Genomic DNA, 12,288 nt, shown 5'->3' on the forward strand with positions numbered 1-12,288 from the left:
TCGGACACGACTGAACGACTGAACAACAACAACCTGCTGTACACTGGATTGACATCTTCATCAAAGTATCTACCATGACCCCAATATCCTTGGCAGTCACCACCAGCTTTCAAATCCCTTTAGCATGTTTGTGAAATCAGTATTATTATCTCCCCCCCCCCCCGTGTGCATCACTTGACAGACCTTGACATCGAACCACGTTTGTCATTTTAATGCTCATCGACCCACTTCGGAAAGAGCCCTTTTTCGTTTTTACAGCAGTAGAAGAGAAGTGGGATAGAACGTCTTTTAAACAAAAAGTTTGTGTATGAACCGAGAGAACTTTTTGCTGTCAACACACAAGGGCACATTTGCCATGGATCTCCATTCTAGGAGTTTTGAGAAATGATTTGAAGTTCTACGCCAGCGTGGTATAGGGGTTAAGAGCGGTAGACTCGTAATCTGGGGAACCGGGTTCGTGTCTCCACTCCTCCACATGCAGCTGCTGGGTGACCTTGGGCTAGTCACACTTCTCTGAAGTCTCTCAGCCCCACTCACCTCACAGAATGTTTGTTGTGGGGGAGGAAGGGAAAGGAGAATGTTAGCCGCTTTGAGACTCCTTCGGGTAGTGAAAAGCGGGATATCAAATCCAAACTCTTCTTCTTCTCGAAGAAATTTGCAGGCCCCAAGGTTGTCAGATAAACAGAAAAGAAAAACCCTAGTCCGGTCTTTCTGCGCCTTTGTCTTTTAAGAGCAGTTTGATCTGTGGGATGGGTTTTGAAAGCTTGGAGGAAAAGCACTATTACATCCTTGCGCCTGCATACTGAGCTGCTCTCAAATGCACAAGAGAAAGATCTAGCTAGCCCAAAAGTTGGCAGCTCTAACTGGGTCACTCTTTGGGTGATAACCAGAAGCAAAGCAGGCCACAGCTCCTGAACATTTAACATTTGTTGGGTATAGGAAAGAATTTAGCCAACTAACTGCTTTCTCACATCTCCAACATTTGAGACATCTCCCAAGTCTCTCCCCGCTAAGCAGCTATTAAAGACAAGGAGTCTTTCGGGTTTTTTTATGAGATCACAGACACGTGGAGCTCTGAGCCTCTTGCCCCAGGTCTTAAAAAGCACAGTGTGTGTGTGAAAGTTGCAATTATACCCATCATTCTAAAAGATTAAGTGCCACAGGCGTACCATCTCCTGGTGTAATTGCTAGCCTGCAGATAGGTAGAGATCCTTCCCAGAATATGTCTTTGGTATGATGGTTGGTTATCCCTTCAGGTGAACATTTAATTTAACTGACAGATTCTGCGCTGAAGGTTCATTCAGGAAGAGAGACTTGATCCTGCTGCATTTTGCAGAACTTTTGTAGATGAATGGAGCGGGGGTGGGGAGTTTTAAACACCAAATATAGGAGATAGCAACCAAATCTGGAATGATACTATTGCCTTGGAATATACTAATTTATTCTTTCAGGATTCAAACTGAAATAATGGATTAAGTTGTGGGATTCTTGCTCACAAAAACTTCCCAATTTGTTTACGAGATCGTCTGGCAGTGAGGAAATTTGATCTGCATTGATTCCAGATTGGATTTAGTAACTGGATTAAACTCTCTTAGGGTTTCAGTGAAGTTCACTGAACCTTGCATTGTTTGAAACAGTATACCACACAGCCCGGTAACTGAATTCCCTTAGTTTATTTTCTGAATTTAGAAGCAAATTGTGTATTTATATTTGACTTTGGCAAAAGTTTTTTTTATTAATTGCTAAAGCAAACATATCGCTGCTTTCTTCTACAAACTTTAATTAGGATATTTAACAAGAGAGGATCTGAATTTGACACATCCACCCAACTTTACACCATGTGGGCTTGCAGATGAGCAGCAGCTTAAATTATGCATACTCTGGCTCAGTTACGGATCAGGTCGGATCCTGAATGTTAATGTTAAAGCTGGATGAAAGGAAGCAGATCTTATGAGGAGGCGGAGAGAGACGATTTCCCTCTTAATGATGATAAAGTAAGTATAAGATGAATTTACAAACATATTTTGTGACCTTTGTCTCTCTGTCCCTTTTATTCCTCTGCTGTTCTTCCCTTCCCTACGATTAGATTGTAAGTTCATCTGGGCAGGGACTTGTGTTATTGTGTGTACAGTGAATGAATTAAAAATGGTGCCATTGTCGTGGACCCCCCCCCGCACTTCTGCTGCTTGCCGGAGCAGTGTAGAATCAAAAGAAAAGCCAGGAAAAGGGAAATGTCACACTATTCAGTAATTCTGCAAGTGTATTACACCATGAACTCAGCTGCCCTGATAAAGAAAAAGTGATTTATATGCGTTGTGTGTGCGATATAACATTGCGCCAGCAGATGGCGATGTGGGGTCCTGTTTTTCTCTACCTGTTTTCCCCGTTTAAATTGACGGCGCTTTAAACTGAAACGCTTCTTTGATGTGTCTAGGTGCAGCCCTATCATTGAGAAATATTTCTTGTTAAAAACAAGGGGGATCTAGGAAAGAGTAACCCGGTTTATAAGATTCCCTGAAAGTAAGCCATTGATTTCAGTAGGGCCCACAATGTCCAGAGTTTCGGAATACCGGTTGCAGCTGAAACTGGAGGTGGAGAGAGGGCTCTTGTACTTGGTCCCACAGACGACAACTGGCTGGCCACAGTTAGAATGGGATGATGGGCTCGATGGGCCATTGGCCTAATCCAGAATGCTCTTCTTGTGTCCTTCTGCACACAAAAACTATGCATGCATGTAGTGGAAGAGATTACACATGGCAAATGCCATGCAAATTAACACCACAGAGGAAAACGCACACTCCTGTCTTGTGAGAAACAAGGCAAAACTGTTGCATTTAGGATATAAAAAAACCTGTGTGAAACAATATGGAAAAGCAACCACTTAAGGCAGCCTTCCCTCCTGACAATTAACTATTTTCTTTTTTTAATTGATTTGAGCACAGGGAATATAGGATATTCTCTACTTTAGAAATACCGAAAGGCACAAAATGGCTTCGGAACTGAATTAAGTTCAAACCTCATCAGGAATTTGGAACTTCCATTCCCCCCCCCCTCCACCTTTTAAAAATATGTATTGGCATTGAAAGCATCCTGTTGTCAATGCCAGTGCCTGTTCTGAGCATGCTTTCAGTGGATTTCAGCTTCCATTGCATGGGATTTTTCTTGCTAGAATGGATAGCTGTAATAGTTTCAGCCTGCAATGCAACTTATTTGCTACCTTTGGACCTAGGCTCTGTGGAGAAAGGTGGCTCTTCCATCTATGTTTGATCACATTTGCTGCAGAAAGGAGGGAACCGCCACGTCTGTACGGTCATCCTTTCAGTCTTAACCCTCCCACTACCTATTCTAGAGCAGCCTCTCTCAACCTTGGGTCTCCATATATCGTTGGACTACAATTCCCATTATCCCTGACCATCCTGGTCAGGATGGTGGGAGTTGTAGTCCAACATCTAGGAATCCAAAAGGCTGTTCTAGAGGATTTATTTTTCAATTTAGAGCATTTGGGTGGGCCAAATGCAGCCCCTCATTGAGTTTCCTTTGCACCCTGAATGTTTTTGCATGGCTGGAACGCATCCTAAAATTGTGATGATGACTCTCGGTTGCCAGGACGCAGGTTAGAGAAGGGTTGCCTGCAGAAATTTGCCTACTGTACAAAGGTAAGAGCTGCATCTGTGGCTCCACCCACTTTTGCATCTGGCCCCGCCCACAGCTGGCATATGGCTCTCGGAAGCTTCCCTGGAAGGGAACTGGCTTTCAGGCTGACAAAAGTTGCCCCCATCTGATTTTAATAATAATAATAATAATAATAATAATAATAATAATAATAATAATAATAATAATAATTTATGAATGATACCCCGCCCATCTGGCTGTGATTTGTGTCGATGAATCTTCCTCTTGAATTGCAAAAGCTCTTGCATCCCGTTACAGTTTATTGCCTGGCATAGAATGGACAGCAAAGCGCTGTCAGCTTGTGGAGTTAACATTGCATAATGAAGGCGTGAGGTGTCTTGTAATGAATCAACAGAATCCTCGAGATGTAAAGAGCTATGCCAAGCCAACAGACAGTGTGAGTCATACAATGACTATAACAAAGTGCTGTTGTTATATATATCTATATCTACACACCCACACACCCACACACCCACCCACACACCACACACACACTTCTCTTCATAAGTAAATCACATTCCCTTTTAAAACGTGGGGTTTTTTGGGGGGTGGGTTATTGGGTTGTTGTTTTTATTTTGATTATATATTTGATTATATATTTGATTATATATATATATATATATATATATATATATATATATATATATATATATATAATATTTGATTATATATTTTATTATATGTATATTTTTTGATTTTGTTCTGCGAACCGCTCTGAGACCCCTCTGGGTATAGGGCGGTGTATGAATTCAAAAAATAATAAATAATAATAATGATCACATGGCAGTTACAGGCTGTGAGTCAGCATTCCTTGACTGTACGCAGGATCTGTATAGTTTTGGATTTATTTTTATTTTTAAAAAGAGTGAATTGTTTAGTATTTGCTTTGATAACTATCATCAGGAACTTGGGTAGAATATGAAACTTAAATATATGGTAATAGATTAGACACCTGCATGTATCTAGAACCGTTTGCAGCCCAATGCTGTAAATATTTACTCAGAAGCAAGTTCCACAGTGTTCAATGGGATGGGGATGGGGGGGGGTTTACTCATTGTCTGGGACTGCTAACCTATACATACCTACCTGCCAGCAAGTAACAGCAAGGAAGAGCCTTTGAAAATTGTATGGCTCACCTCTGAACATACATGCATAGGGCAAGGCTATGATTATAGCTATTCATCCAGCGAGGCCAAATTTGCACTGTGAGCTCTGCAAGAAATGAACGCAAACATTGCAAGTCTACCTGTTGTATGAAGAGGTACTTTCTGCATTTACAGAGAGAACCACCCTCCTGATTATGTGTACTCAGAAATAAGCCCTACTGCTACTGCTTTTGTTTTCAGGGTTGGAATATTAAGACTTCTAAGCTACGATAAAGGTTTGGCTGCAATCCTATGCACACTTGACCTGAGAGTAAGGACCTACTTCTGAGCAGACATGCACACAGTTGTGCTGTTAAGACAGCAATTGCATGCATGCACAGTGCAATTCCAAATTGTGTCTCCTCAAAAGTAAGCCTATTGAATTCACTGGAGCATACTCCCAAGTAAGTAGGAACAAAACAAAACAAAAAATAAAAAAATCCTTCCAGTAGCACCTTAGAGACCAACTAAGTTTGTTCTTGGTATGAGCTTTCGTGTGCATGCACACTTCTAAAGCTCATACCAAGAACAAACTTAGTTGGTCTCTAAGGTGCTACTGGAAGGATTTTTTTAATTTTTTATTTTGTTTTAACAATGGCAGACCAACACGGCTACCTACCTGTAACCAAGTAAGTAGGGTTAGCACTACAGTCTTGTCTGGGAGTGAGCCCTCCTCAATGGTGTTTACTTTCGAACATACATACCGGTACATACCGTAGCCTTAGATTGTGACCCTAACTCTGCTTGGGGAAGGGTAATAGAATCTGATTTGCATGCCCAAGGAAAAGATACCATCCGTGGCATCTCCAGGTAGGGCTGGGAAGGGAAAGACTCTGCCAGTCAGTGTAGACAATACTGAGCTAGATGGACCAATTGTCCAGCTCATTTTGAGTTTCCTAGGTTAATTTACCTAGGTGTAAGTTCCATTGAAACCAACAGGGCTTACTGCTGAGTCGCCAGAATTAGGATTACAGCCGTGCACTGTTAAGGCTGCAACCCTTTGCAAACTTGGGGGAGTTGATCAGAATAAAAAAAAAGAGCAGGCTTTGCTTCCAAGCACACATGCAATGCAAAAAAAGAAGAAGGAAAAGGAGTGAGTGAACATAACGTAAGAATAGGCTGCTGGATCAGGCCAGTGGCTGATCTAGTCCAGCATCTTGTTCTTGGGGTGTGGGGGCTGTGGGAAACCAGTGAGCAGAACATGAGTGCAAGACCCCTCTCCCTTCCAGGGGTTTCCAGCAACTGGCATTCAGAAACATTGCTGGAGGCAGAGCATAGCCGTGCATGGCTACTAGCCATTGGCAGCCCTCTGCTCCGTGGATTTGTCTCCCTTTTAAAGCCATCCAAGTCGGTGGCTATCATTGCCTCCTGCGGGAAGGAGTTCCACAGTTTAACTCTGCACCTTCTTTCGTATGTCCTGAATCTTACAACATTCAGTTTACAGTACTTGGCTTGTCTGCCCATGAGCTCTTCTGTTACATGAGCTCTTGCATTTTTTTTAAAAAAAAATAAAAAAATTCAGCTGATTTTTATGTGGCAATGTTTATTTTGTTACTGACGAGGGTGTTCTGTTTAGCCAAGTTTTACAGAACGTAGAAAAATTCTCTCCTTTTTGTTTTGGTATTTGCTGTTTACTTGAGATGTTTTAACCTGTGTTGTTGTAAACCGCTTAAGGGTTTTGCTTAACTACGAGCGGCATATAAATGGTCGAAATAAATAATAAATAATAAAATGAGAGAGGAGGGTGCAGGGTAACTTTCCTCTGTCCACTTTCTCTATGCCATGCATGATTTCGAAAACATCTACCATGCTGCGCCTTCCCCCCTCCCCCAGGCTACATCATGCCGATTTCCTTCGTAGGGGAGTCGCTCCATCCCCTTGACCAGGCATAGGCAATCTTCGGCTCTCCAGATGTTTTGGCCTACAACTCCCATGATCCCTAGCTAACAGGACCAGTGGTCAGGGATGATGGGAATTGTAGTCCAAAACATCTGGAGAGCCGAAGGTTGCCTATGCCTGCCCTTGACCCTTTCGACGGACCTTCTCTGAACCTTCCCTGGCTATGCAAGCCAAGCACCCCACCCCATGCCGTGCAAAGACCCCCGTGCAACATACTAGGCATGTACAAAGCATCATGCCTGGCCAGCCCCCACGCAGCGCTCAGGATGCTTCGCAAGGCATCCCTCTCTCGCCTTATTTATTTATTTATTTATTTGCGTGGCCACGCCCCGTACTGAGCACGCCATTGGCCGAAGCCCCCTACGCCCCAGAGAGAGACCATGCCTATGTGTCTGCGGAGCCGCTCTCTCCTCCCTCTCTCATTAGCATAAGGCCGCTCCCTCCCCCTGCGGCCTATTGGTGGGCTTTCGGGAGGAGACGAACACGGGGCGGGCTTAATGTCGTCACGGCCCTTTGGCGGGGCTCGATTGGAAGCTCCCCGGTTGCCTGTCAAAGAGGGTTGAGGGCGGGGTTGAAGGCGAGGGAGATAGCGAGGGAGGGGGGAGAAGAAGAGAAGGGGGTGAAAACGACGACGACGACGACGACGACGACTAAGAGGGTCCCACTTCCGCCTTGGTGTCAACCGGGTCTCGTCAGGGTCTCCTGAGGAAGCGAGCGCGCGCCGCGAGACGCCAGTGCCAGGTAACCAACCGCTTAACCGTTGTCGCCGTCCTTCTGGTCCCTCACCTCGCCTGGCACTGAGGGAAACAGCTGGAGCGCCACAGCGGGGCGAGGGTGGCGGGAGGGCCAAAAAACCCTTCTCCCGGCCCGCCTGAGGAGAGGGAGGGAGCCTGGGGAGCTACTTGTGAGGAGGAGGAGGAGAGCGTCGAAGCTTTGCCCTCCTCCCTCACAGGCCCACCCTGAGGGAGGAACAGGCCCCTTCCTTTTCGGACCCGTCAGGCTCGTTTCGGAGGGCCGGGGCAAGTGCCACGCACCCAGTGGTGCGCCCCGGGCTCGGTCCCTAGCGCCTCAGTCCCTGATAGGGCTGGGGGTGGGGGTGGGGGGGGGACACGATCCGGCTTCGTCGTGGACTGTACCGAGGGCCAGCGCTAGCCTGACTTGGTGCAAGGCAGCTTCCCTGTCGGGCTGCAGCTCAGCGGCAGAGCATCTGCTTTGCATGCAGGAGGACCCAGGTTCGGGGCCCAGCGCTTGCAGGTAAGGTGGCTGCTGCTGCTGCTGCCAGTCCGTGTGAGCTGTGACATAGGTGCCAACTTCCTGGGTGCCCGAGCACATGCAAAATTCCCCATGAATGGGCCGCCCCCCCCAAATTTCAGAGGCCCCCTATCAGCAAGAATCAATAAAAATACTTTAACCCCCCCCCGCAAAAGCCTGTCCACCCCAACAGAAATCCTGGCATGGCACCCATGGCCCTGGGCACCCATGGTCGTGGGGCCTAGCTGGCATTCCTGGGCTGGGCTGAGATGGGCCAGTGGTCTGTCTCGTTGTAAAGCAGTTTCTTATGTTCCTGTTTGCCTCTCCTGCTCACTCCTAGGTTGATCCGTTCTCTGGAGGAAGGAGGGTTTTTTTGCCCCCTCATAAGGCCACTGTGTTGTTGAAGGGTTCAAACTCGCTTTGCAGACACACATATCCATTGACATTTCAGCACCGCCCCCCCCCTGCATTCCCGCAAGTCCAAGCAAGCATTTCTACATCTGATTTCCACTTCTCTGCTTTTGAGTTGGGTTGCCAACTTCCTTATTTGTGTGTGCGTTGCTGGGGTTCCTGCTCCTGTGCTCAGAACAACCCCTTGATCTGCAGACATTTATTAGTACCTCTGTAGATGCTGATCTCTACATATCGAAAAACTTCACCTGCTGATTTCTGCAGATAAGGTAGTTCTAGTCGCAAGACTGCTATGGGCCATAGGTGCCAACTCCCTGGAGTCATCATGAGAGGCTGGTTGTGTTTTTGAATTATTTTTTCAGCTCAGCTGATAATCCTGGTGCTGAGTGCATGATTTGGCCTTTTGGCAGTGGTAAGGAACCTTTTTTAGATGGAGGGCTGCATTCTCATCTGGGCAGTCTGGGGTGGGGGGTGCACATATGCTCTGTCAGTGCCAGAGGCAAAAGTTGGTGAAGCGATGAATTTACATTTTACCTTTCTACAGTCAGTTTCTACACATGCACACACGCCCCTCTGTCCTCTATCCAGGCAATCGAGAAACATGATAAGAGTTCTAGGACACATTCTAACCAGACAAAAACAATGAAGGAGTTATGAAGTAGTACTGGTGGAGTGGTGTGGCCTGTTAGAGTTTTGACAACTGGATAGAGAGGCCTGCATGATAACAATCAGCCCCTGCGCATCGTGTTCCCCAGCTGTGACTTAAAACCTCCTCAATGTTCTTGGTTTGCATTGCTCCATTTACTTTAGGACAATGTTTCTCAAACTTGGATCTCCAGCTGTTGTTGGACTACAACTTCCATCAACCCTGACCACTGGTGCTGCTAGGGATGACGGGAATTGTAGTCCAACAACAGCTGGGGTTTCAGATTTGAGAACACTGCCTTAGGCAAAGGGAACCCAATGTAATCTTTGAAGTTTGTGGATGTGGTATCTCATCATAAGCCTGAATGCACCCTGCTATTCATCCTTCTTTCTGGGGATAGAGGAACCCCTTCATGAATGTCTGGCTATATTTCTCTGATGGTTTTATATTCACTAGACTGAGGTGGTGAACAGATTCTAATTGTCATCAAAACTGAAATTTCACCTCTGGAACTTGGATATTTAAGATGTGACATTTTTTCTTAGAGGAAGAATTGCACCTTTCCCAATGCAAGGAAGAAAGCAGAGAAAGGAGAATAGCAAATCTTTCACATCTTTTATGTAGTTCATTACAGGTCAAGGAGGGGAACATCCCTGTCTGTAAGTGTGGGACCTAATTTGCTACCAGTGCTGTGGGGATAGACATCAACATTCATTTATTGGAAGTATTTAGTATTTTAGTGCATAACCCTCACAATGTGGCATACAACAATGATATGAGATATATTAGGATACATTTAAAGTATCAAAAGCATAAGAAGGCAAAATTGTGAAGAAGCATGGAGCATCAAGAATCAGTAGCATAAACACTGTTAAAGGCAAAACAAAATAAAATAAAAAATTCCTTCCAGTAGCACTTTAGAGACCAACTAAGTTAGTTCTTGGTATGAGCTTTCGTGTGCGTGCACACTTACACGAAAGCTCATACCAAGAACTAACTTAGTTGATTTCTAAGGTGCTACTGGAAGGAATTTTTTAATTTTATTTTGTTTTGACTATGGCAGACCAACACGGCTACCTACCTGTAACTGTTAAAGGCAGTCTGGAATATGAGTTTTCTGGGCATGCTTTAAGGTTTGCACTAAATGTGTAGAATTGCAAAAGTAAGTGAGTTCCACAATTGCCAGGCCACCACCAAGAAAGCCCTATCTTTTGCGCCCACCAACCAAACTGATCTTATTGGTGAGCAGGTTTGAATGAGTGAAGACTACTTTAGAAAAACAACTGTGGCCCCAAATCATTAAGGGTTTAATAGTCAGACTATCTTGCCTGGAGGCAGGAGTCATCCCTGGGGTTAGGTTTGTTGCCCTTCCGTTTGTTGCTGACAACTTGCCTCGGCCTACTCCAGGGTGTAACTTGATGTATCAGTGACAACAGAAACCATTTCCTTCCTCTGAAGAGAACTGGGTAGAGAGACTTTAGCCTGGGGAATGGCCTATAGCACTGTTGGGGATAATAGACCTCCAGATTTGTTTATAACATCTGCTGCCCTGTCCCTTTGACTAATTCACTTTAGACTGGAGATACACTAAGATAATTAACTTCCTTGTACCTTGGGGTGTGGCAAGTCCCTTGTCCCTTCTAACTTGGAGACTGCCTCTGGCTCTAGTGAGACTATCTTGCATATTAGCAGAAATGACCTTCTATTTGGAGATCTTGTTCCTTATTGCATAGCTGACCATTCCTGCTGCAGAAGTGTGCATGCACACGAAAGCTCATACCAAGAACTAACTTAGTTGGTCTCTAAGGTGCTACTGGAAGGAATTTTTTTGTTTTGTTTTGTTTTGACTATGGCAGACCAACACGGCTACCTACCGGTACCTGTAACATTCCTGCTGCAGTTTGTGAGACTATTTGGAACATGTGAATGTAGTTGCCATCTATATTTCTGGCATAATTGAGGATTTTAAACCAGTACACACACATTGGCAGCGATGGATATGTTTACCAGTACTTCTTGTAGTGATGGTGAAATAGGAAAATTATGCCTTCTGCTTCCACCTCCAATCTGAATTGTAACTAAATATTTGAAAATGTGAAGATTTGAAAATATCAAATGGTGAGATTTGGTTTTGAAGTCACCAGTTTAGAGATAGGTAAGGTGGTGAAAATCAAAGAGAGGGCTATTATCCTGAATGCACTTGATATTTCAGATTGGTTTTGTTCCGTCTTAAAGTATAGAACAATTGCTTTGTCCCTAGTTTAGAGATTAGACTTTAACTTTATTATCTGGATCTTCTATTCACTGAAGATATGAAGGACAGATCCACATTTTAGATAAGACAGGAGGCTGCTTTCATGTGGTATGAAAGTAGAAACCCTAATATATCACATGCTCCTTGTCTTGGAAGATACTCATCTTCCTAAATGGATGCTCATCTTCCTAAATGGAGAAAAGAGTATGTAAAGGAAGGGTTTTATGGTGGGTCCTACAAATGGGGTAATCTACCCTGGAATTTAGAAGTGGGAGAAAAACCATCTGCTGTGATTTGTTGACCCTACTAAAATCCAGTGGGTTGAATATTTAACACCTCTTACTGGAACGAATCCCCGCGACGGGGTGTTGCTCGGTCCCATCTCCTGCCAACCTAGCAGTTCAAAAGCACGGCAGGAAGGTAAACAGTGTTTCTGTGTGCTGCTCTGGTTTTGCCAGAACTGGCTTAGTCATGCTGGCCACATGACCCGGAAAAACTGTCTGCGGACAAACATCAGCTCCCTTGGCCAGTAAAGTGAGATGCGACTGGACTTAACTGTCAGGGGTCCTTTAACTTTACCTTTACTGAAACTATATGTACCACCTCTGTTGCAAAGTATACAAGCAATGATAATCTTTGTAGATATGCAGTAAAGGGAAATGTGAATGGACTCCATAGATTGTGTTAATGGCTATTATGCACCCCTATTTCTACTGCTTTAGGGTGCTACTCTAGATCCGCTAGGTTGAGTGAGTTAGGATGTGTTGAATCTCCAGCTTAGCCAGCAGGTACCTACTGTAGCTCAGCTGGTATAAGTCCCCAACCCTGGCTATGTTGGCTGAGCTGAGACTGGTAGAATTTACACTGGTCTTTGCAAAATGGGTGTTGTGCATAGCTGTCAACTTTCCCCCCCCTTTTAAGGGAAATTCCCTTATTCTGAATAGGATTCCTTGCAAGAAAAGGGAAAAGTTGACAACTATGGTGTTGTGTGGGAGACTGGGCTGAGGGAA

The 12,288-nt window shown here is 44.7% G+C and overlaps 1 protein-coding gene across 2 annotated transcripts in view; it reads left to right on the top strand.

The window, feature by feature from the left end:
• Positions 1-7,372: 7,372 nt before the first annotated feature.
• The window catches only part of OSBPL2 (oxysterol binding protein like 2), a 64,965-nt gene continuing 60,049 nt past the window's right edge, over positions 7,373-12,288 (top strand). Inside the window, exon 1 of one of the 2 annotated variants that reach the window (XM_033153690.1) lies at positions 7,373-7,457. The gene's annotated coding sequence lies outside the window, so the exon portion shown is untranslated. Of the gene's footprint in view, positions 7,458-7,852; positions 7,971-12,288 lie in introns of those variants that run through there. The other variant, XM_033153691.1, reaches the window with a different exon arrangement.

The sequence above is a fragment of the Lacerta agilis genome, chromosome 6 (genome assembly GCF_009819535.1).
Source record: "Lacerta agilis isolate rLacAgi1 chromosome 6, rLacAgi1.pri, whole genome shotgun sequence".
Classification (NCBI taxonomy): domain Eukaryota; kingdom Metazoa; phylum Chordata; class Lepidosauria; order Squamata; family Lacertidae; genus Lacerta; species Lacerta agilis.